The 22,109-nt window shown below is 45.7% G+C and overlaps 1 protein-coding gene and 1 pseudogene across 2 annotated transcripts in view; one reads left to right on the top strand and one right to left on the bottom strand.

Moving 5' to 3' along the window:
- The window catches only part of GABBR2 (gamma-aminobutyric acid type B receptor subunit 2), a 426,191-nt gene that overhangs the window by 317,904 nt on the left and 86,178 nt on the right, over positions 1-22,109 (bottom strand). The window lies entirely within an intron of this gene.
- LOC108539099 (septin-7 pseudogene) lies at positions 7,305-8,449 on the top strand (annotated as a pseudogene). The gene has a single exon (XR_001888281.1). The product of XR_001888281.1 is annotated as a septin-7 pseudogene (transcript).

Genomic DNA, 22,109 nt, shown 5'->3' with positions numbered 1-22,109 from the left:
AGAAAGACTGATATGGCATGGCCTGCTGGGCAGGGCTCTGAGTCCCCACCACCATTTAACCAGGAGGGTTCCCTTCTGGAGATTTTGTATGTGAACTTCCAGCAAAGTGTGTTGGAATGGAGGGTTCTGTACCCAAGCAGACCAATGAACACCAGGAGACTAGAGCAGCCCCCTGAGGGCTTCGCCGTAGCGGCTGGGCCTCACTCCATCACCTGGGGTCCTCTCAACCTAGGACCTGCAATGGGCACACTAGGCCTGTTTAGCAAATGGACAGAGAAAACAAAACAAAACCTCTCAAGAAACAAGTTTAATCTTAAAGTTTCAACACAGGGTGACGGGTCAGTGTTTTCTCCTGACCCGATGGAGGTTGAATTACACATGATATTCAATCCCAGGCTGAGGGGGCCACCTCTGTCCTACGGAGCATGTGGCCCCAGGCCCCTCAGACACAGCATGCAGTGGTGCTGACGGGCTCTGAGCGGGGCACACAGGTATACAGTGACCTGCCCAAGAAGGCTCAGGTATAAAACTCAGGACACAAAACAGACCTGGGCACCCCACCCCACATGGCACCAGGAGGCTTTGACCAAGTCGAGAAGAGGGGGACAGGACAGTGTCTGAATTAGAAGGTGAGGTAGGAATGCCAGGGAGAGATGGGGATGGGTACAAGACAGTTTGAGGACTGACCAGCCCGGTCTGGCTGAGGCAGACGGTAGGAGAAATGGGCAGAGCCGGAGCGCCCAAGTATGAATAGAAACCCGCCTGGATGCAGAGGGTGGGAATGCGAAGAGTCAATTAAGCAAGGGACAGGCATGCGCTGGCTAATTGCTGAAGCTGGGGGATGGGCTCATGGAGGCAGCTTATCCTACTCTTTCTACTGAAGCATCCATCTGAAATCATCCATCATAAAAAGCTCAAGAAAAAATAAGAGGAACAAGGAAGGGCCGTGCGGCCCCCCAAATCTCCCCTTTTCTCATTTCAATGATTCCAGGCACATCTGCAGGCCCAAATCACAGCTAAGACAACAGGCATCGGGGCTACAAAGATGGAACAGCTCCTCTTTCTCTGCTGGGCAGAGCACTTCTTCCCAGGGAGTATTTCTAGCTGACCTCCCCACTCCAATAGCATCAACCATCATCTATAGGCTGATGACCCCAAATCCTAACCTCCACCTCCCTGAAGCTCCAGACCACACATCTCCACCTGGGTGACCCACAGGTCCAAACCTGGACTTGCCATCTTCCCCTAAAATGTGATCAGTGTCCCAGAAGGTGGAATACAGATGTGACTGAGTGAGAGAAGGGCTCTAGATTCTGACTCTGAGAAACCTGCTTTCTCTGCATAAGCCTTCTGGATAGGCATGGTGCCCAGCAAGTGCCCAGTACAAAGAAGGGCTCAGTAAACATCAGCTGTCACCATGACTATTGTTATTTGCATTCGTGTTAGTATCAACTTTCACCTCTGCAGGTTCCCCAAGGCAGAAAACTGGGAGCTGTCCAAGACTCCATTGTTGCATGGCCCCTCGCACCTAGCCAGCCTCAAGTCCTGTATGTTCTACTCGCTGAGTATCCACAGAACCATGCGAGCCTCTGCACCACACCGCCACGTGCTTGTGTCTGGCCTCACTGTGGCAGGTGACTCTGCTTCCAGGCCTGCTGTCTCTCCTCTGCTTCCAGGCCTGCTGTCTCTCCTCTGCTGGTCACGTCCCCTCCAGAGTGATCTCCCTAAAATGAAAAGCTTATCACATCCCTCACTGATCAAAAGGCTTTCATGGCCCTCTGGTCCCCTAGTGAGCACCCTCTCACTGTGCTTTCCAAGGCTCAGCTCACATGTCACTTTCTGCTCCAAATCCTCCCTGATCCCAGTAAACAGGACTGACCGCTTCCACCCTGTGCCCCGCTGACCTCATACAAACTTCTACAATAATAACAGTGTTGCCCAGACTGTCATAAAACATACAATTTCCAAACAAAACAAAACGTATCAGAATACCAATGTAGATTGTCAAATTTTATTTTCTCAAGTAAGGCCATTAAAAAACAAAACAAGGGCTGGGTGCAGTGGTTCACACCTGTAATCCCAACACTTTGGGAGGCCAAAGAGGAAGGATCATTTGAGGCCAGGAGTTTGGGACCAGCCTGGGCAACAGAGTGAGACCTCATCTCCACAAAAAAAAATTGAAATTAGCCACGCGTGGTGGTGCACATCTGTAGTCCCAGCTACTTGGGAGGCTAAGGTGGGAGGATCACTTGAGACTAGGAGGTACAGCCTGCAGTAAGCTATAAAATGCCACTGCACTCCAACCTGGAAGATGAAGCAAGACCCTGTCTCTTAAAAAAAAGAAAATAATAATGAAATAAATAAATCAATAAACAAATCCTAATGTCTGCTATCACCACAATTTCATTTTGGAAAGGACATGATAAGAAGGGAGGAGGAGGGAAGGAAGGGCACCATCTCAAAGTGAGGGGTGTTCTTTAAAACAACAAAGTTAGCTCTAGTGAAAACTTATCCTTATTTTCCTCAGGGCACCATGGTCTCTTGAAGCTCTGTTAAGGACAGTATGGGCCAAGGGCTGGTCATTGTGAATGTTTCCTGGTTTGTTCCCATATCCCACTGGAGGCTGTGACTTTCAGGTGGGCACTGCCAGGCTGAGCCGGGAGATACAAGTGTGAGGTAGTGGATGTCAAGCCCCAGCTGCCTGCGATTGTCAAAGTCAAGCACAATGCAAACAGTGTGACCAAAGGGAAGACCCCTAGCTGAGTTGCTGAGTTGGTTTTAGAAAGATGTTACTTGAACAGCTCTCTCTTTTATTTTTTATTATTTTTTTGAGACAGAGTCTTGCTCTGTCACCCAGGCCGGAGTGCAGTGGTATGATGACAGCTCACTGCAGCCTCAACCTCCCGGGCTCAAGCAATCCTCCCTCCTCAGCCTCCTAAGTAGCTGGGACCACAGGCTTGTACCACCATGCCTGGTTAATTTTTTTTTTTAAATGGTTGGTGGCCAGGTGTGGTGGCTCACGCTTGTAATCCCAGTACTTTGGGAGGCCGAGGCAGGTGGATCACGAGGTCAGGAGTTTGAGTCCAGCCTGGCCAACACAGTGAAACTACGCCTCTACTAAAAATATGAAAATTAGCTGGGCGTGGTGGCAGGCACCCATAATCCCAGCTACTCGGGAGGCTGAGGCAGGAGAATCGCTTGAATCTGGGAGGCAGAGGTTGCAGTGAGCCAAGATTGCATCACTGTACTCCAGCCTGGGCAACAGAGCTAGACTCCATCTCAAAAAAAAAAAAAAAAATTGGTAAAGGTCTCATTACGTTGCTTAGGCTGGTCTTGAACTCCTGAGCTCAAATGATCCTCCCTCCTTCACCTCCCAAAGTGCTGGGATTATAAGTGCGAGCCACTGCACCCGGCCTACAACTCCTCTTTCTAATATCGCTCAGGAAACACACCCTGCAATAACGATGATCATAATAATCATAAAACAAACCTGCCCAAGCACTAGGGAACAATTTGAAATTGTTAATTGATTCGGTGGGGGAGGAAAAAACTGGAGGAAAGAGAGCGGAAATTCTCACGGAGATGCTCGGTTTCTTTTTTTAGCAAACTACCTCATACCTGCCACAGTCTTCCCTGAAACACCCAAGCGTTCACTGAATTCCACAACGTGGGGCCATAGTCTGTAGTGGAGAGTTCAATATGCTACAATCAGAAGCAGACATGGCCTGGGTTCAGCTGTGTGGCCTCAGGCAAGTCACTTTGCTTCTCTGGGCCTTCCAATCCTATCTACAAAGGGTAGTGATTCCTTATCGAGCTGTAGGGAGGGCCGGAGACACAGGAAAACACAGGCTCTGGAAACACGAGGACTTGGCCACCCCAAGGGACTGCTGCTGGTATTCTTGTTGCTGCTAAGAAGACTGAATGCTCAGCAAGTCTGGACTAAGAGAGAAACGGGTTTCATGTCAATAAATACGCCCACTCTCTCTGCCCTGTCTCCTACAGAGCACCTCATTTCATTTGCCAAGGCATTCCCTGTTTCAGAAAGATAAACAAGATCCCTGAAGGCTGGAAATCATTCTTCCAGCAACTTCCTCATTGCCCGCTACAACTAAGATCTGGGTGGACATTCTCATGCAAAGGATTTGGTCTGAAACTTTTCCACTGTGTTTCCTCAATGGCCAAGGTTCATTCATGCTAGAGAGAGGAGGAATTTAATATTGCTAATTACTTTTTAGGGAGCAGTTTCATCCTGGAAATTTTGAAATTGATTTCTTATCCAGTTTCCCCTTGGTTGATATTATTCTCTCAAGATCCTTACTGAGCCTTCCAACAACACTTTTTTTATTCTCCTTCATGTTCCAGCTCTACGTTTGCTTTTTTTGTCCCTCCTCAAGGGCAAGGATCGCCTCTCTGATTTTTGCCTCCCACCCTGGGCCTGGCCCATGAGTGAGGCTCCACCGGTGCCCTAGAAACAAAGACACGAAGATGTGATTTTCCCTGAGCATGCTTTCTGCAACTGCAGCTCAGAAATCTCAAATGGTTCAAGATAAGAAACTGGCCCAAAGCTGATTAATTTTGCAAAACAGACCTTCCAGGGTAGCACACAAGATCTTCAGAAAGAATATTCTGGTTTTTGCTTCCCACTGAGAGCTTCAGGGACCATAATTAGAGCAGCATGGAGCAACAGACTCCGCTCTGGTTCACTAAACCCCAAGAACCTTCCTCCCAACACGGACAAAAATAACGTCTCGTTGCATCTGAAAATATCACCTAGAATTCAGATGTGTGCTCTCTCATTGTGTTCTGTGCATTTTTAAGCAGTTCTGTTTGGCTGGATTTTGACAGCTGGAAGCTGAGGCTTGGAGACCCGCCCGGGCGCAGGGTGGTGCTTTTCAAAGATGTAGACCACTGCATCAGAACTACCCGGGGGCTTGTTAAAATGCCACTTCCCAAGCGCTATTCCAGACCTACCAAATCGGATTCTCAAGGGCTGCTCCATTTTTAATACACATCCCTGATGATCCGGGTACACACTAGAGTTTGAGATGCCAGCTCATTTTCCTGCCAAGGAGCTTTGCTTATTCCCCCACCCAACCTCCTACACACACCCATTTCGTCGGCTTTATTGAGCAACAGTTTCTGCAGGACAGGACATCCATGCAGCTCTATGGAGTCACAGACTGCAGGTTCACCAAAGTTCTCAGTGTCTTGGTCTCTGCTCCAACATCACCCTCACCCTTCCTAAAATAGCCACCCTTTGGGCTCCTAATGTTTGCTTTTGTTCCAGAAGATTGTGTTGTCATGCTTTTCCCTTCTACCCACAACATGGAGAAGGCTGGGCAGAGCAGGGCCTCAGAAATTGCTTACTGATTGACCAACACCTGCATGAACTGGAACACTCACTGGAAGATTGGTTCTTACATATGTATTTGTTTTGAATGCTGGCTGGATGCTCATACTAACAGCGACAACAATGGTAATCATAATAATCATAACGCTGGTGATAAAGACCTTTATGTAAGGCCCTTTCCAGGTTACAAAGATATATCACACATTTTCCCCTTGACAGTCATCTGTAACACTCAAAACAAACATTATCACACCCACTTTACAAATGGCAAACTGAGGCTCGGAGACATTAAGTGGCTTTCCTGAGGACTCACAACCAGTTGCTTGCGGGGCTGTTACTCCAATGTAGACCTTTCAACTCCCAGGAGTCAATCATTCTTTCCCTGATCCAGTAAATAATGACTGAGCCCCCACGATATGCTATTCACTACACCAGAGCTAAGGACCAAGAGCCAATGCTGACGAGGTCCCTGTCTTCCTGGTCTCCCAGCCACATCGTCCCTAATGACATGGAAGCTGTCATCAGCCAGGAGACAAGATATATAAATGGCAAGGCAACAAGGCATAACAGAACAAGTCAGGGCGTGCCCATGAGACGAAACCAGGGCAGCAGTGCCCCTCTCCTTCTGTTGAGGCCTCCACAGGGATGTGCAGTGCAACAACGGAGCAGCCAGGCCACCATCCCCAGGTCAGGTTTCCAACTGCAACTGCCCTGCCAGTCTCAGGTGCTGTGAGCCGCAGAACTTGGAGGCAACAAGGGGAGCACCGCTCTCAGCATGAACAGGAGGATTTTTCAGAAAGGGTAGAGCAAGGTGGCCTTGGTACAAGCTGCCATTCCCCAGGATGGTGCTGCAGATCTGCAGTGGGACACTCGCCACCCTGAGGCTAAGCTTACGTCTGCGTCTTGGGCTATGGACTCTCACCTGCCTTATGGAGCTACTGTGATGCCCACATGAACGTGATGGGGAAACCCACAAGCCCAGCTTGAGGTCAGCAATCACCATGATTCCTCAGGGCCCACTTCCTTTTCTTAATGGATCTTCTAAGGGTCTAGAGACTGTTGCTGCCATTTGGGGCCATGGCAAGTAGTGCCTCTAGGACGCCCTGTTACCTTCACATCTTTCTTTAACTGAGGCTTCAAACCGTGTGACACAAGCAGACTAGCCATAAGACCCCAGCACATCACTTAACCTCGTAGCATCCCATTTCTTCACCTGTAATTCGGGATAATGGAACTGCTCTCCTCAAGTTCACGTGAGGATTTAAAGGGTAAATACATACAAACTGCTTGGAATAATGCCTGGCACATCAGAAGCACTATGGTGTCTACTATCTTTTTTTTTTTTTTTTTTTTGAGATGGCGTCTCACTCTCTTGTCCAGGCTGGAGTGCAATGGCGCAATCTCGGCTCACCACAACCTCCGCCTCCCAGGTTCAAGCGATTCTCCTGCCTCAGCCTCCCGAGTAGCTGGGATTACAGGCATGTGGTAACATGCCTGGCTAATTTTGTGTTTTTAGTGGAGACAGGTTTTCTCCATGTTGGTCAGGCCAACCTCAGGTGCTCAGCCCAGTTCCGCCCCCCAAAGTGCTGGGATTACAGACGTGAGCCACTGTGTCCGGCCTATTATCATTTTTTTATTATCACTTCCCTTTTTCTTAAAAAAAAAAAAAGTCCAAACAGTGCAAGATACGCTGCTGCTGAGGAGAGGAGCGCCAACAGCAGCACCATGGGAGGTTCGATTGATCCACATGAATTCCTCGGGGTTCAGACTTAAGGCTCATCTTCTTCCTGCTCGTCCGCGGCTCCACTGGCAACCAAACCGCCACTAGCCTCATGTCGCTTCGGTATCTCAACAGAAGAACCTTGAAGGCTATGTGGGATTTGCCAATCTCCCAAATCAAGTATACAGAAAATCAATTAAGAGATCTGGTTTTGAATTCACGCTATGGTAGTGGATGGAACAATCCAAAGTTTTAATCAGAGAAGGTGGTGTTCAGTTGCTGCTCACAATAGTTGATACCCCAGGATTTGGAGATGCAGTGGATAATAGTAATTGCTGGCAGCCTTACAATAGGCTGCATTAGTAGTAATTTGAGGACTACCTAAATGCAGAATCTCGAGTGGACAGACGTCAGATGCCTGATAACAGGGTGCAGTGTTGTTTATACTTCATTGCTCCTTCAGGACATGGACTTAAACCATTGAATATTGAGTTTATGATGCGTTTGCACGAAAGAGTATCATCTCACTTATTGCCAAAGCAGACACACTCACACCAGAGGAATACTAACAGTTTAAAAACAGATAATGAAAGAAATCCAAGAACATAACATTAAAATATATGAATTTCTAGAAACAGATAATAAAGAAGAAAATAAACTTGTTAAAAAGATAAAGGACCATTTACCTGTTGCTGTGGTAGGTAGTAATACTATCACTGAAGTTAATGGCAAAACAATCAGAGGAAGGCTGTATCCTTGGGGTATTGCTGAAGTTGAAAATGGTGAACATTGTGATTTTACAATTCTAAGAAATATGTTGATAAGAACACACATGCGGGACTTGAAAGATGTTACTAATAATGTCCACTATGAGAACTACAGAAGCAAAAAACTGGCAGCTGTGACTTATAATGGAATTGATAACGACAAGAAAAAAGGGCAGCTGACTAAGAGCCCTCCGGCACAAATGGAAGAGGAAAGAAGGGAGCATGTAGCTAAAATGAAGAAGATGGAGCTGGAGATGGAGCAGATGTTGGAGATGAAGGTCAAAGAAAAAGTTCAAAATTGAAGAACTCTGAAGCTGAGCTCCAGCGGCACCACGAGCAAATGAAAAATAATTTGGAAGCACAGCATAAAGAATTAGAGGAAAAACGTCAAAGGACGAGAAAGCAAACCGGGAAGCTCAACAACGTATTTTAGAACAACAGAACTCTTCGAGAACCTTGGAAAAGAACAAGATGAAAGGAAGATCTTTTAAACTCTCTATTGACCACCAGTTACGTATTAGCTGCCAATATGCCAGCTTGGACATCAGTGTTTGTTGGATCCGTTTGACCAATTTGCGCGTTTTATCTAGAATGATGGATTTAACAGCATGACAAACATTATTTTTGTTGTTGTTCTTGATGGAGATTAAGATGCCTTCAATTGTCTATAGGGTGTTGTGTGCTTGGTAACAGCTCTACCTTTCCTACTTTTTCTTTTTCTTTTTTTATTAAACAGATTATCTTCAGTTGAATGCAAGAGAACATTTTACTGTTGTACAATCATGTTCTGACGGTTTGATTGTTTACAGGATATTCCAAAATAAAAGGACTCTGGAAGGTTTTCATGGAGGACAAAAGGCCATAATATGATGCAAACTATGCTTCTCTATGATAATTATAATACAAAGGTTCCATTCAGTGCAGCATATACAATGATGTAATTTAGTATAACACAGTTGACCCTATGTTTTGACACTTCCATTGTTTAAAAATACACATGGAAAAAAAACCCTATATGCTTATAGTGCACCCAGAGCTTTTTTATAACACCCTCTTTTTGTTTGTTTGTTTTGGATTTTTTAAATATATATTATTCTCATTTAGTGTCCTCTTTAGCCAGAATCTCATTACTACTTCATTTTTGTAATAACATTTAATTTAGATAGTGTCCATATATTGGCCCTGCTAAAATAGAATATAGCATCTTCCGTATGGTAGGAGCCAACAAGGAAACTTTAACTCCTTTTTACACTTTATGGTAAGTAGCAGGGGGGAAAATGCATGTATAGATCATTTCCAGGCAAAATTGTGAAGCTAATGACCAACCTGTTTCTACCTATATGCAGTCTCTTAATTTACTAGAAATGGGAATCACTGCCTCTTGAAGAGAAAAAAGTCACCATTCTGCATTTAGCTGTATTCATATATTGCATTTCTGTATTTTTTGTTTGTATTGTAAAAAATTCACATAATAAACGATGTTGTGATGTAAAAAAAAAAAGTACAAACAACATGCATCAGTGGAGAATCTCTGCAACTAACACAGAATCATTTCTTATAAAACCATTGTTCCATTTCCTACAGACTGGCATCTCAGACAGCCTGAATTCTGCCCCCACTCCCATCCAGCTCCTCCGTCACCCACCTCAGGTGCCCTACATCACAGTCATCTTGCAGCTGGCATTTCCCAAGCAGAATTTATCTTTTGCCACTTCTGTGCCTTTGCTCCTCACCTCCCCCCAGTTTCTTGCACCTCGAATGCCCTTTCCCTTCCACCTATGAAATCCAAAGCATGCCCATATTTCAAGTGAATGTCGGGGAGGAGTGGGAATGGTCTCCTGACATTTCATTGGGTGATTTTTCCACATAACAGAGCACCTAACTCCTCTCAGCTATAACCCATCTGGGAGGGCTGAGCCCTAAGCCCTAAGCAATGAGTGGCAAGACTGGTTGAAGGGCAGGTCTCCAAGGTGGGTTTCTGGCAGTAAGCAGGGCATGGTTCAGGGGAGACGGTGCTAAGGGCCTCCAGCTTTTGGCCCCCTCAGAAGGGTGGGTCTGCCGGGAGTGGCCTGGGGCAGAGCTGGGCTCCAGGATCCCTGGGTGCCAGTGGCATAGCCCTTACATCCTCAAAGTCATTGTGATGCCCCGTCTGCTACCCTACTCAGTCTGTGCAGACACTGAGGGCTCCAAACCCAGGCTCAGGGCCAGGACACTGTGCAGTGAGTGGTGCTAGTGGTTCTGAAGAGGGCTTGCCATGGCAGCACTGGGAGGCTGTTTCCACAAGCCAAAAGGGCAGAGGGGCCATGGCCAAGGTCAGAAACCCAGACACGGAGGCTGCACTCGGCAATGAAGGGGACATAGAAGCATGTGGATGTCAGGGGCTATGGCTCACCATGCCCCAAACCAAACTCCTGTCCTTCCTGTGCCCCTCTCCCAAATGCCTCATTTCAGTGAACAGCACCCATCCTCCATCCACCCGGCCTAGGAAGGCAGTGCAGCCTGCCAAGGGCTCCAGAGCCTGCTGCCTGGACTCAACTCCCACTTGGTGGCTTGACAGCAGGCCCATTTAACCTCTCTGAGCCTCAGTTTCCTGCCTATAAAGAGAGGATGACAATAGTGCCTATCTCATGGGGTTTAAAATGAGTCAACCCGTCTGGAGCAGTCAGGACACAGAGCCTGGCCCACAGCCTGCACTACGTGAGGGCTCACTTCTATAGTCAGGTCCTTAGCACGGTCCTGGCTGAAAGGCAGCCTGCAAAAATATGCATCCATGCCCTAACTCCTGGAACTGTGAATGCTGCCTTATATGGTAAAAGAGGGAATATTACCTTACATGGCAAAAATGTGATTTAGTGAAGGCTTTTGAGAGGAGGAGCTTATCCTGTAATACCCAGGTAGGCTATAAATCTCATGAGTGAGGCAGAAATAGACTTAGACTAGACAGGCAGAAGACAGGAGACAATGTGACCAGGGAGGCAGAGATTGGAACCACACAGACCCGAGTCAGGGAATGCCAACAGTGACCAAAAGCAGGGAGAGGCACAGAAGGACTGGTTTTCCCCCAGGGGCTCCAGAGAGAGCCTGGCCCAGCCAAGGCTTGATTTCAGACTTCTGGCCTCCAGGACTGTAACAGAAAAAAAGTGTGCTCTTTTCAGCCACCCTGTTTGTGGCAATTTGTTCTGGCAGCCACAGGAAGCAAATACAAGGTGCCTCCTTAATCCCAGTTACTCTGGAAACTGAGGCAAGAGAATTGCTTGAACCCGGGAGGCAAAGGTTGCAGTGAGCAGAGATTGCACCACTGCACTCCAGTCTGGGTGAAAGAATGAGACTCTGTCTCAAAAACAAACAAACAACAACAACAACAAAAACAAGGTGCCTCCTTGACATCACTCTCCCCACCTTCCACTGCTTTCTCAAGTCTCTCTCTGTCCAGGGAGGTCGTTCCTCCCTGCTGCCTACAGAACCACCATCCTGTCCTCTCCCAACTGGGCTACTTCCACCCAACAATGGGCTCCTCAGCCCCCAACACCAGCCTGAGATAAAGACTGGGATAAAGATCAATGCCACTACCCTGCCTCCCACCCTGTAAGGCCCTGCATGGCATGGCCACTGCCACTTCCACTGCCTACCTTGTCCCTAGGTCACCCTGGTGTCTTAGGCTTCAGTCACAGTCCCTTGTAGTTGCCATGTCTCCTTCAGCCATGGAGCCACCACACTTACTGTCACCCCATCCCATCCCTGCCCTACCTATTTCCTACTTGAGCTTCTCCAACAATGAAAACTGCTATGGATTCCTTCGTCACATCCCAAGTGCACCCGAGGAATGAATGAATGAATGAATGAATGAAAGAAATTGGAAGATTCATATATCCCAGGCATAGTTAATTGGACAAGGTATGTAAACCCAAGCCATAGGCTAGCTGCTGACCGGTAACCTTGCAGGCCCAGGAAAAATGAGCTGGCAAGGCAGAGATTTTCTCTCTTGAGAATCTGGATTTGGAAATGTTAAGAAAATGAGAAAGTGCTCTTCAGAGCACACATCACTTTCCTAGAAAAGCCTCCCTAATTCTGGGTAGGTTCCCCAGCCACGCACACTCCTACCACCGTGTACCTTGCCCTCATGGCTGTGGTCACACTACATCTGTCTGCCTCACTAGACCCCATGTTCCATGGCAGCCTTGTTCAGCACTGCTTCCCTGGTGCACCCAAGGAGTGAATGAATGAATGGCAATTGACCGAGGAGCCATGTGAGTTCATCTCACAACAGAGCTGGAGACTACACCAGGAGAATGATTCATTCCAGAATCCAGGAGGTGGAGAACAGGCCTGCTCAGTTCCTGGCTGGTCTATCCAAACCCATCTTCGAGGCTCTATCTGGGCCCTGCCCAGGAAGAGAGAAGGGACCACCTGCAGAGTGTCCCCAGAGTCAGCCAGTCTGGAGAGCGGACAGCCAATTATATCCCACGAGTTTTGGCTGCAGAGCCTGTAGCTGTTCAGCCAGTAGAAGGGCCCCCTCAGGCCCAGCATGGCCTGCACAGCTCTGATGGGCTCTCAGCGGCAGAGAGCACAGATGCGGTGTGTTTGGTTCCAGAGGAAAGGACCAGAACTAGAATACGGGGGCTGGGGCAGAAAACTACAGGGAGGCAGGCACCAGATGGAGAATAATGACATTTTTTTCAAAGCCAAGCCTATGCTTGGATGCAACAGAAAGGTGGCCGGTCAGCCAGTCCTGGAGCTGTCCAGGTGTTAGATGCCCACCTGTGTGACAGACTTAGGAGGGATTCAAGCACTAGAGGGCCCCTCTAACCCAGAGAGTCTGCGGTTTTGTTCTCACTATCACAGTTATATACATTCTAATGTGCTGTCACAGCCTCATCTGTTTCCTGGAGAATGTGACAAGCACTGTTTTATGAAGAAAGTAAACAAAAGAATCCCAGCCAAGGTGGTATCGCAAATTAAATTCACATTTTGAGGTCTCCTCCTCCTTGCTGTAACAAACACACAGCAATGATAGCTGAAATACAAAAATAGAAAATTTGAAGACATAGCATTACTCAAAAATAAAATTCTCAAGGGGGGAAAGAAAAAACCACAACATGGTAAGTGGAGATGAGGCTGCAGGCTTGATGGGCTCTGAGTGCAATACAGAGAGAAGTGCCTGGCATTGACAATTCTCTGGGGTAACAGAGACTCATAGCACCCCCAAGGAAAGGTGGGGGCCAGAGCCACAATCAATGCAAAAGAGAACTGGAGTCAAGCTCACTATCTGAAGCAAAGAGTTGGAGCAGAGCCGGTAGAGAAGGGCTTCCTCTGCTCCAGAGGAAAGCTGGGACGAAGTTCTACCAACTGCTATCTGCTGCCTCAGCCCACAGGAAGCTGCACGCTCTGGATGGCAGGGCAAGGTGGAAAACAGTGACAGATGGAATGCAAATATGGCCAGTTACCCCTTCCTATACCCATGGCCTTTGGAATGACTTCGAATCTCCTACCATCAAAAGTCGAGTTTGCACCCACGACCAGTTTATGCCTATAATTCCAATACCTTGGGAGGCCAAGGTGGGAGGATCGCTTGAAGCCATGAGTTTGAGACCAGCCTGGGCAACATGATGAGACCCAATCTCTAAAAACATTTTAAAAAATTAGCCAGGCATGGTGGTACACACCTGTAGTCCCAGCTAATCAGGAGGCTGAGGCACAAGAATTGCTTGAGCCCAGTAGATTGAGGTTACAGTGAGCCATGATTGTACCACTGCACTCCAGCCTCAGTGACTGAGAAAGACCCTGTCTCAGGGGGTAAAAAAAAAGCTGGAGGTGGGTAGAGTCTACTTGCCCACCTTTTGAATCTGGGCTGGCCTTGTGACTTGATGTGGCCAAAAGAATATGATAAAAGTGAGAGGAAGCCTGTTCCAGGCATAGGCCTCAAGAGTTACCAGAAAAAGACAGTTTCTAAGGAGTCAATAACTGGATGGACAGCAGACATCTCTTCAGCAACAAGAGGCCCAAAAGACAAATTCTGAAGGGAAATAACTGCATGCCTGGAATTCTGAACTCTGCTAAAGCAGTATTCAAAAATGATATGAAAATGGAGACCTTTTAAGACACCCAAATGTTAAGAGTGTTGACCATCCTTGGCACTCACCATATGCGCTGAGTATAACTTGAGAATTAACTCAGCTGGAAGAAAAGGGAACCCAGAAGAAGGAATGGGGCACAAAACAGTGGCGAGAAAAGCATTAGGAAAATGTGTCGGCGAAGTTAATGAGGTACTAACTATAACACAAAAATAATAACAACTAAAATTTTCGGAACCAAAATTCTAGGAAACAACGATAGAACAGGTATTAGTGGGCTGTGAGGCATGATTACAATTCTCACCAGATTCAGTAGAGGCGAATGATATTGAATAGCATTAGATTTGAGTAGAAAAAAAGAAATTTATTTAGGATATATGCTAAAGTGTTAAGGATATAACCATATCAGCAGAGGAAAAAGGGGGAGTGGCAGAAGGAACACTCAAAATAAGAGGGTAGAAATATACCATTAATCACAATAAATATAAACCAATTAAAACCACCTACTAAAAGACAAACTAGGCCGGGCGCAGTGGCTCACGCCTGTAATCCCAGCACTTTGGGAGGCCAAGGCAGCTGGATCACCTGAGGTCAGAAGTTTGAGACCAGCCTGGGCAACATGGTGAAACCCCACCTCTACTAATAATACAAAAATTATCCAGGCATAGTGGCGCATGCCTGTAATCCCAGCTACTCGGGAGGCTGAGGCAGAAGAATTGCTTGACCCTGGGAGGCAGTGGTTGCAGTGAGCTGAGATCGCGTCAATGCACCCCAGCCTGGGCAACAAGAGCGAAACGGTGTCTCAAAACAACAACAAAAAAATTTAAATAAATAAATAAAAGACAAACTAAAATGAGTAAAACAAAATGGGCTATAGAATGTTATATATATAGTGTGATGTTTATATAAAGCTTAAAAATACTATAGTTTACAGACATGTACATCTGCAGTAAGACATAACAATAGAGATGGGAGAAATATAACTAACTTCTAGATAGCTGTTGTTTCTGTGGAGGGAAGAAGGGGGGAAATGGGAATGGAGAAGGATAAAAAGGTGCTTTGGGGAGGGAGGGAGGGAGACAGACATATGTGAAGATCAACCCTATAGAACTTGACCTCAAATGGAGACTTGTAAACTCAATTCATCCAGGAGCTGGCTCTTTTTAACACAGGTCTCAGTGATGCTATTGCCCAGAAACAGACTTTCAGGGTATATTAACCTTCCCTCTGCCTGTTGTCCTCTCAACCTGGAACAGCTTCTCTGTCCTGCAACCTTTTCAATCAAAAGTCTTCACCTCCCTCTGTTCAGCTGACACACCACTCTGATGGATCCTTCCATAAGAAGAAATGCCCCTGCCCAGGGACAACCTCAGGTCAGCCCTGGGCTGGCTGGCCACCTCTGCCTCTCTCACTTTATAGGCTCCTGAGGCAGGGATGCCACCCAACTCACCCCTGAATCACCAGCCCCTAGCAGGATGCGGGACACACCAGAGAACACGGTCAATGCAGATGGTCTGGATGGCCCAGCTGTAGACCCTAGAGGCACAGAGTCCTCCTGGTGTGAGATTTACTGAGGAAATGAGGAAGGACCACAAGCCTGTCTCAGCACGGTAACAGGTGTCATTCACAGCGGACTGGTGAAAAGGCATCAGCTGTTCCACGGAAGTGAAGTTCTACATAATAAAGCGTATATTATTAAGTGCTCCAACTTAAGCCGTGTTTGATAGACTAATTTTTAAAATGCAATTTAGACATGGCTGCAGGTTTTAGACATGACCTTACTGTTCAAAATTCTTTCTCCTCCCCATTCCCAGTAAGATTTGAAATTGCTAAGGTAACATGTACTTGTAGAAGAGTCCAACAATACAGTCATGGATGAAGCGGGAGGCGCCAAGTTGCTCCCCACTTCCCTTGCCTCCAATCTCACCCTCCAGGAATAATCAGTGTCGACTCCCTGCTCTCAAAAAACACTTAGTGCTATACATAGCCCAGATCCTTTCTTCCAGGCCACTCAGTGTGTGCCCGGAACTGTGCTGGACTCCTTGATACATATTTAATTTCACCCTCTAAACAGTTCTGTGTTGGAGGGAGGGGCATTGCTCCCAGAACAAAAGCCACGGTCCGGAATGTGACTCCGGAGCCTGGCTTCCTGCCTCTCAATCCCGGTTCTGTCATCTATAAACTAGGTGAGCTTGTGCAAGTTTGCACCTGTTTGTGCCTCAGCTGTTTAGTGCTAATAACTAGTGGTTCCTTCATGGTAAATTGTGAGAATTAAACTCATACATGTAAAGAACTAAGAACAGTGTCTGACACATAGAAAGCTGATAAATTACTATTTCCATCTTATAGATAAGGAAACTGAGATTCAGAGAGGTTAAGTGACTCACCAAATCCAACCAATGGTTATGAATTTCAAGCCATGGACCTGCCAGGAACACATGTGGCCCCCTGGGGAAGATACAGGGTATGGGGTGTTACACTGCCCTCCATCCTAATTTCCCAACATGCTTTTCAAATCCTCAGGGTCTTTAACATTTCTTCCCTTTCTCACCCTCCGGGTCAGGCAGTACGCTGCCGTTTCTTGCCACTCGCTATCAACCCTACACCGGCTGTCTCCATCAACCCTACACTTGTTCCTAATTGGCTGACTTGCTGTAGTCTGGAAACCAAAGATAATACAACTGGTAAGAGAAGTGCACAACACAAGTTCAGCTAGGAACTGAGAGAAGACCGAAGCAGAGCTCCCAGACAAACCAAATGAGCCTTAAGAAAAGTTGGCCAGATGAGGTGCTTCACGCCTATAATCCCAACACTTTGGGAGACCAAGGTAGGCAGATCATTTGAGGTCAGGAGTTCAATACCAGCCTGGCCAACATGGTGAAACCCCTTCTCTACTAAAAATACAAAAATTAGCGGGGCATGGTGATGCATGCCTGTAATCCCTGCTACTCGGGAGGCTGAGGCAGGAGAATCGCTTGAACCCAGGAGGCAAAGGTGGCAGTAAGCCAAGATTGTGCCACTACACTCCAGTCTGAGCTACAGTGAGACTCCACTCTGTCTAAAAAAAAAAAAAAAAAAAAAAAAAAAAAAAAAGAAAAAAAGAAAAGTCTTCTACTTCAGCAGTTTAGAGACCTGCACAGTCAGCTGGGTTCTGGATAGATGAAGTGACTGGATCTGTGTTCTCTGGATAAGTGAGGTATTGATGTATGAATATATTTGCCACATTTTAAAATTAAAGTTTCTGATTTAGGCATTTGCTAATTTCTCTGCCCTCAAAATGCAGAACCATGAATCACAATCCCTTTGACAGTGGGTTTCACTTTAAGTATCTACATTCCAGGCTTCCCCAGGTAACTGCACGTCAGTTCTAACCACTCTCCTCCATTCACATTCTGAAGGTGTAAATGAGACCTAGAATTTTCCTAGGTGCCTGTTGCATTGCACTTAAATAACTTCCCAATCCACGACGATAAATTCTCTTTATGATGGATGATCGCAAGTTTCTGTCAGATGTGTGTGTGTGAATGAATGCTAAACTATGCCACAAACCAAACATGCACCGGGTGCCAGCTCTGGGTTGGGTGCTCAAGGGTACCAAGGAAAGCCAGACCCAGTTGCTCCCCGAAGGTGAGGGTCTGGAGGTGTGGGGAAATGGGGCCCAGAGAAAGGAAAGGCAGCTTGAGAAATTAAGGGAGGGAATCCTAAAAGGAGTTGAGGATGTCTAGAAAAGGAGACGCAAATGCAGCCTGGGAGAGCAGGGACACTGAATGACTGGGAGCCCCAAGGACCTCTAAGGTTTCTGATTTTATTTTCATAGTCACATTTTTGTACTTGTTGAAGTCATAATGAAAGCATATGCATTAGAGACATTGCAGTGGACCACACAAAAATACCAAGATTCAGCAGAAGGAATGACAAGGGAGATGGGACCTCCTGCACGGTCAGAGAACTTGGGTCCCTAAAGGGATTTCCTTGGCCTTCATTCTCTGATTAGATCCTCTTGAGTCACAATCCTGGGAATCCTAACCTCTCCTCTAGTGAATGCAGGAGACCCAGGCCATTTGTTCACACACACACACAAAAAGCTTCAGGAAACCCAACACTAAAGTCACAGCAGGGACAGGCTCACTGTGGAGTCAGAACAAGGCCACAGGCAGTGATGGAAGAATCATGGCCAGAGTGGACGTACAGCCAGACAGATCTGCACCCAGTGATGGCCCCACTATCTGCAGTCTGTGTGACCTGGAGCAAGTCCCCTTACCAGTCTGAGCCTCCGTTTCCTCACCTATTGAAATGGGATGACATCTATCCAATTGGGTTATCTGTGAGGACTGAAAATTGGTACAGAAAAGCTTAGCCCAGTGCCTGGTCCATAGAAAGTGCTAAAAAGAGTAGCTGTGGTTCTTATTCTTGCCATCAAGAAACGTGATTTTACCCATGTCAGAGGCCTGCATCCCCATGGCCGTCAGGCTCAGGGCTAACCGATCCTGCAGCTCCAGTTCTCTGGTCTCAGACTTCATGAAGGGCATCCACCTGTATTCCACAAGATCCCTCTAAACAGCTTAATCACAGGCGCCCTCGGAAGGGGAACCACACTTGGCATAATTATTAGTCTTGTGCCCTTTCTGTAATCTCGACTTTGTGGGGATTGTTCGATCACAATAGTTGGGGGTTTGTGCGCGGTATTTAATTAGGCAGATGAAAGCACGTTAGGATAAAACAATAGTATCTCTAATTTAATGACATGTTCTGCATCTTACCCTGCAATAATGACAAAAGATGCCTCCATGCAAAGGAAAAAAATTGCTCCATCTTTCTCTCTCTCTCTGTCTCTCTGTCTGACTCTTTCTGTCTCTTTCTCTGAATATTTCTATTTCTCTCTCTGTCTCTCTGTCACTGGGTGTGCTTCTCCCTGTCTCTCTTTCTCTGTTTCTGTCTGCCTCTCTATCTCTGTGAGTGCTTCTCTCTGGGTGTCTCTCTCTCTGTCTCTCTGTCTCTGTTGCTCCTCTCTCTCCAGTTGACATCTGCTTAACATGGTTCCCACCTCCCCAGCAACCCTGGTGAACCAGCCTTTGCGAAGTGCTCCTGACTGCTTGATGTGATCATGACAGAAAGACTCCAGAAGAGACAGGCCCAGGGGAGAAACTGAGGCACAGTGTGACTGTCTGGGGCTTCTGGTGCCAATTCTGTAACCTCAGGCATGTCACTCCCTTTCTTGCCAATGATCTCTTCCATAAACCGACACCTTTAGTTTAAGCCTGGCCTGACTTTTCTTTTAAAAAATATTTATAAAAAAGAAAAAAGAGAAAACATTCAATAAGAACATATGTTGGTGGGGAAAAGTGAAGTTAAGTGTTCTAAGGTCTTTATACTGCCTGTAATGAGCATAAATATATTAAGTTTAAAATTTTAGAAATTATATATGTTTCAATTTTGAGGGTAAATATTAAAAGAATAGAAACACTATAACTCCCTAGCAGAAGGAAAACAGAAATAATAAAAATAGACAAACCCAAAAGAAGGTAATAGAAGAAACCTGTAAGAAGGAAGGCAAATAAAGCACAAAATAAAATTTTAACCCCCCCGCCCCAGAAAAAATGTATTAGGACTTGCGCCCTCGGAACCAAGATTTGAGGGAGATTTATAAAATTAAACATAGTTTAAGAAGGGATAATTAAACATAATAAAAACAAGATCATTAAGCACAACCCAGAAAGAGAGATTTGCAGGTAACAGGATGATCTCAGAGGTCTTATCTAGCTCTAAAATTCTATTATTTTAATTCTGGGCTGTAAAATGCCAACATTTACCCAAGTCAATAAACATCAAGAGACTGATATTTCATCGGAATCCAAGTCTGATTTTTCAATATTGATTTTGTGAAGTCAATTTTGGTTTCAAGCGCCTTTTTAAATTGGTGCTCCTGTGGTGTCAAATGTCAACATTTATTTTTCCAGAACTCTCCTTCCTGTGGGGACTCTGGTCAGCGAATGAAGCTTTTGATACTTGGAGTTCCTTGTTTTTCTTGCTTCTGATTGAGGGCCCTGATTAATAGTGTATGATGTTTTTCACTGAGCCTTTAGGGTTTCCATTGGGATATAAAAAGTAATTTCTGTGTGCACCTCCATCATGAAAAAGCCAGGCGAGGAAGGGTTGCAGTGTGGGTGAGAAAGGAGGGTTCACTTGTGGTCTAGCTGGACGCTTCCCAAGTTTCACGTATGCCTGCATATGAACCCCAGCTCACCACTCACCTGCTGTGTGACCTTGTGCAGGTCACTTACCCTCTCTGTGCTTTGTTGGATCATTTGCAAAATGGACTTAACACCTATCTTATAGAGAGGCTATGAGAAACCAGTGAGATAGTACATGTGGATGTCTGGCCCAGAGCCTGGCTCACAGGAGGCAGTCAGCAAATGCCAATTCTCCTGAACCCCTTGATTTATTTTCTGTTTACTGCTACATTTTATTTTTTCAAATCTATACTCATATACCTGTTGTCTTTTCACCAATCACTAATATTTTCTCTCTTTCTCTCTCTCTCTCTCTGTCTTTTCCCCTGAATTATTTGAGTGTAGTTTGCAAACATAAGACCACCTTACCTCTAATATCAGGGATGTGTCACCTAAGGTTAAGGACTGTCTCCTACATACATTACTACTCTCTACCTTAATAAAGGAATATTTTTAAATAATCTTATTTAAAATAAAATCAATAAATTTTCCAGTTGTTCCAAAATGTATTTATGGGTTGTTTTAAATCCTAGATTTAAAAGAAATTCACTCATTACATTTGGTTGTCAATGTCTCTTTGCCAACCCATCCTTGATTTTTTAAATGGTATTCCTCCAAAGCAAGCAGGGGACAAAAGAATGGCTGATAACTTGGTAGCAGAAGAGGTAAGACGGAACTCTGGGAATTAGGTTTTGAATCTTCTCTGAGGCATCAGGTCTGGGTAATCTTGAGCATCATGCTTCCTTTCTGCAGATGTTTTCATTATCTGTAATTGATGGCTTGCACTGGTCCATCTCAGCACCCATTATTGCTCCAGTGGAGGGAGTTGAGGCTCAGAGGCTTCTGAAGTCACACAGAGCCCAGTTTGAATCCCACTCGCTATCTGTGTGACCCTCAGCAAACTACCTTCCACCTCTGAGTCTCAGTTTCCTCATCTACAAAATGGGTGCACTAGTATTTGTGCCTACCTTATAAAGCCATCATGAGAATTAAACATGTGAAACACTAGGCACAACGGCAGGCACAGTAATGACTCAGTGGGGGAAAAAAAAAGCTATTATTGTTACTAATGTTGCAGGAATTATAGACTCTACAGTCAAAGCTCTTATCTGCACAGCAATTACCCTTGGCTTATAAAGAGCTCTTCACAATTTATGAAGCACTTTCTCCATTATCTCCTGTTGAATGCATGGCAGTCCAGGGAAGTGGGCCATGTGGGGACAATTATCCCCACCTTAGAGAGGGGACTCGAGGCTCAAAGAGGTTGAACAGTTTGGCTGAGGTTACAGCTGGTTACAGAAGGAACCAGGACTTGCGGAGTGAAGCAGGGCATCCACAGCTTGTGGTTCTCCATCCATTCTTGCCTTGAGAACATACATCCTGTCTTATTCCTGTCTGGACAGACTTTGTGACTGTGCTTCTCAGAGCCCCTGTCCCCTACCACGGATGGAATATGATTCCTCCACCTCATCAGGCAGCTAGTGTTCCCAGAGCGCAAAACAGAAAGGCATGCTGTGAACTGCAAAGCATTCTGCAGACTCTGTGGGCCTACTAAGGGCTCCTTCAGGAAAAACATGCTCCTTTACAACAGGAGCCAAATAATTAGCACAGAAAATTAAGGTCCCTTCTCCCAGGCCTCATTTCTGAATCATAAACTACACGAATCAAAGTCATTTTGAAAAATGGCTTTTTATTTGTCATGATTTTCATTTCCTCAAAGAGAAGGCATATTGTACTGGGCAAAAATCAATGCTTCCCTATAATAATGTGCCTACAGATATCCAGTGCTGAAAGCCTCATGCAGAAGGAATGGAAGTGTATCTATACAATACATCAGTCACATTGAGAATCTGAAAATCAATTCTTTATGGGCTTGCATGAAAATGCACAATTTTAAATCAAAATACAAAATAACTATAAGATTTTAAGACCAAAAAATGTGTCTTGCCATCAAAAAAAAAAAAAAAAAAA

This window comes from Rhinopithecus bieti, unplaced genomic scaffold (genome assembly GCF_001698545.2).
Source record: "Rhinopithecus bieti isolate Rb0 unplaced genomic scaffold, ASM169854v2 scaffold_16773, whole genome shotgun sequence".
Lineage (NCBI taxonomy): Eukaryota > Metazoa > Chordata > Mammalia > Primates > Cercopithecidae > Rhinopithecus > Rhinopithecus bieti.
Note: the sequence above shows the minus strand (reverse complement) of the source record. Positions and strands in the feature narration are given on the sequence as shown.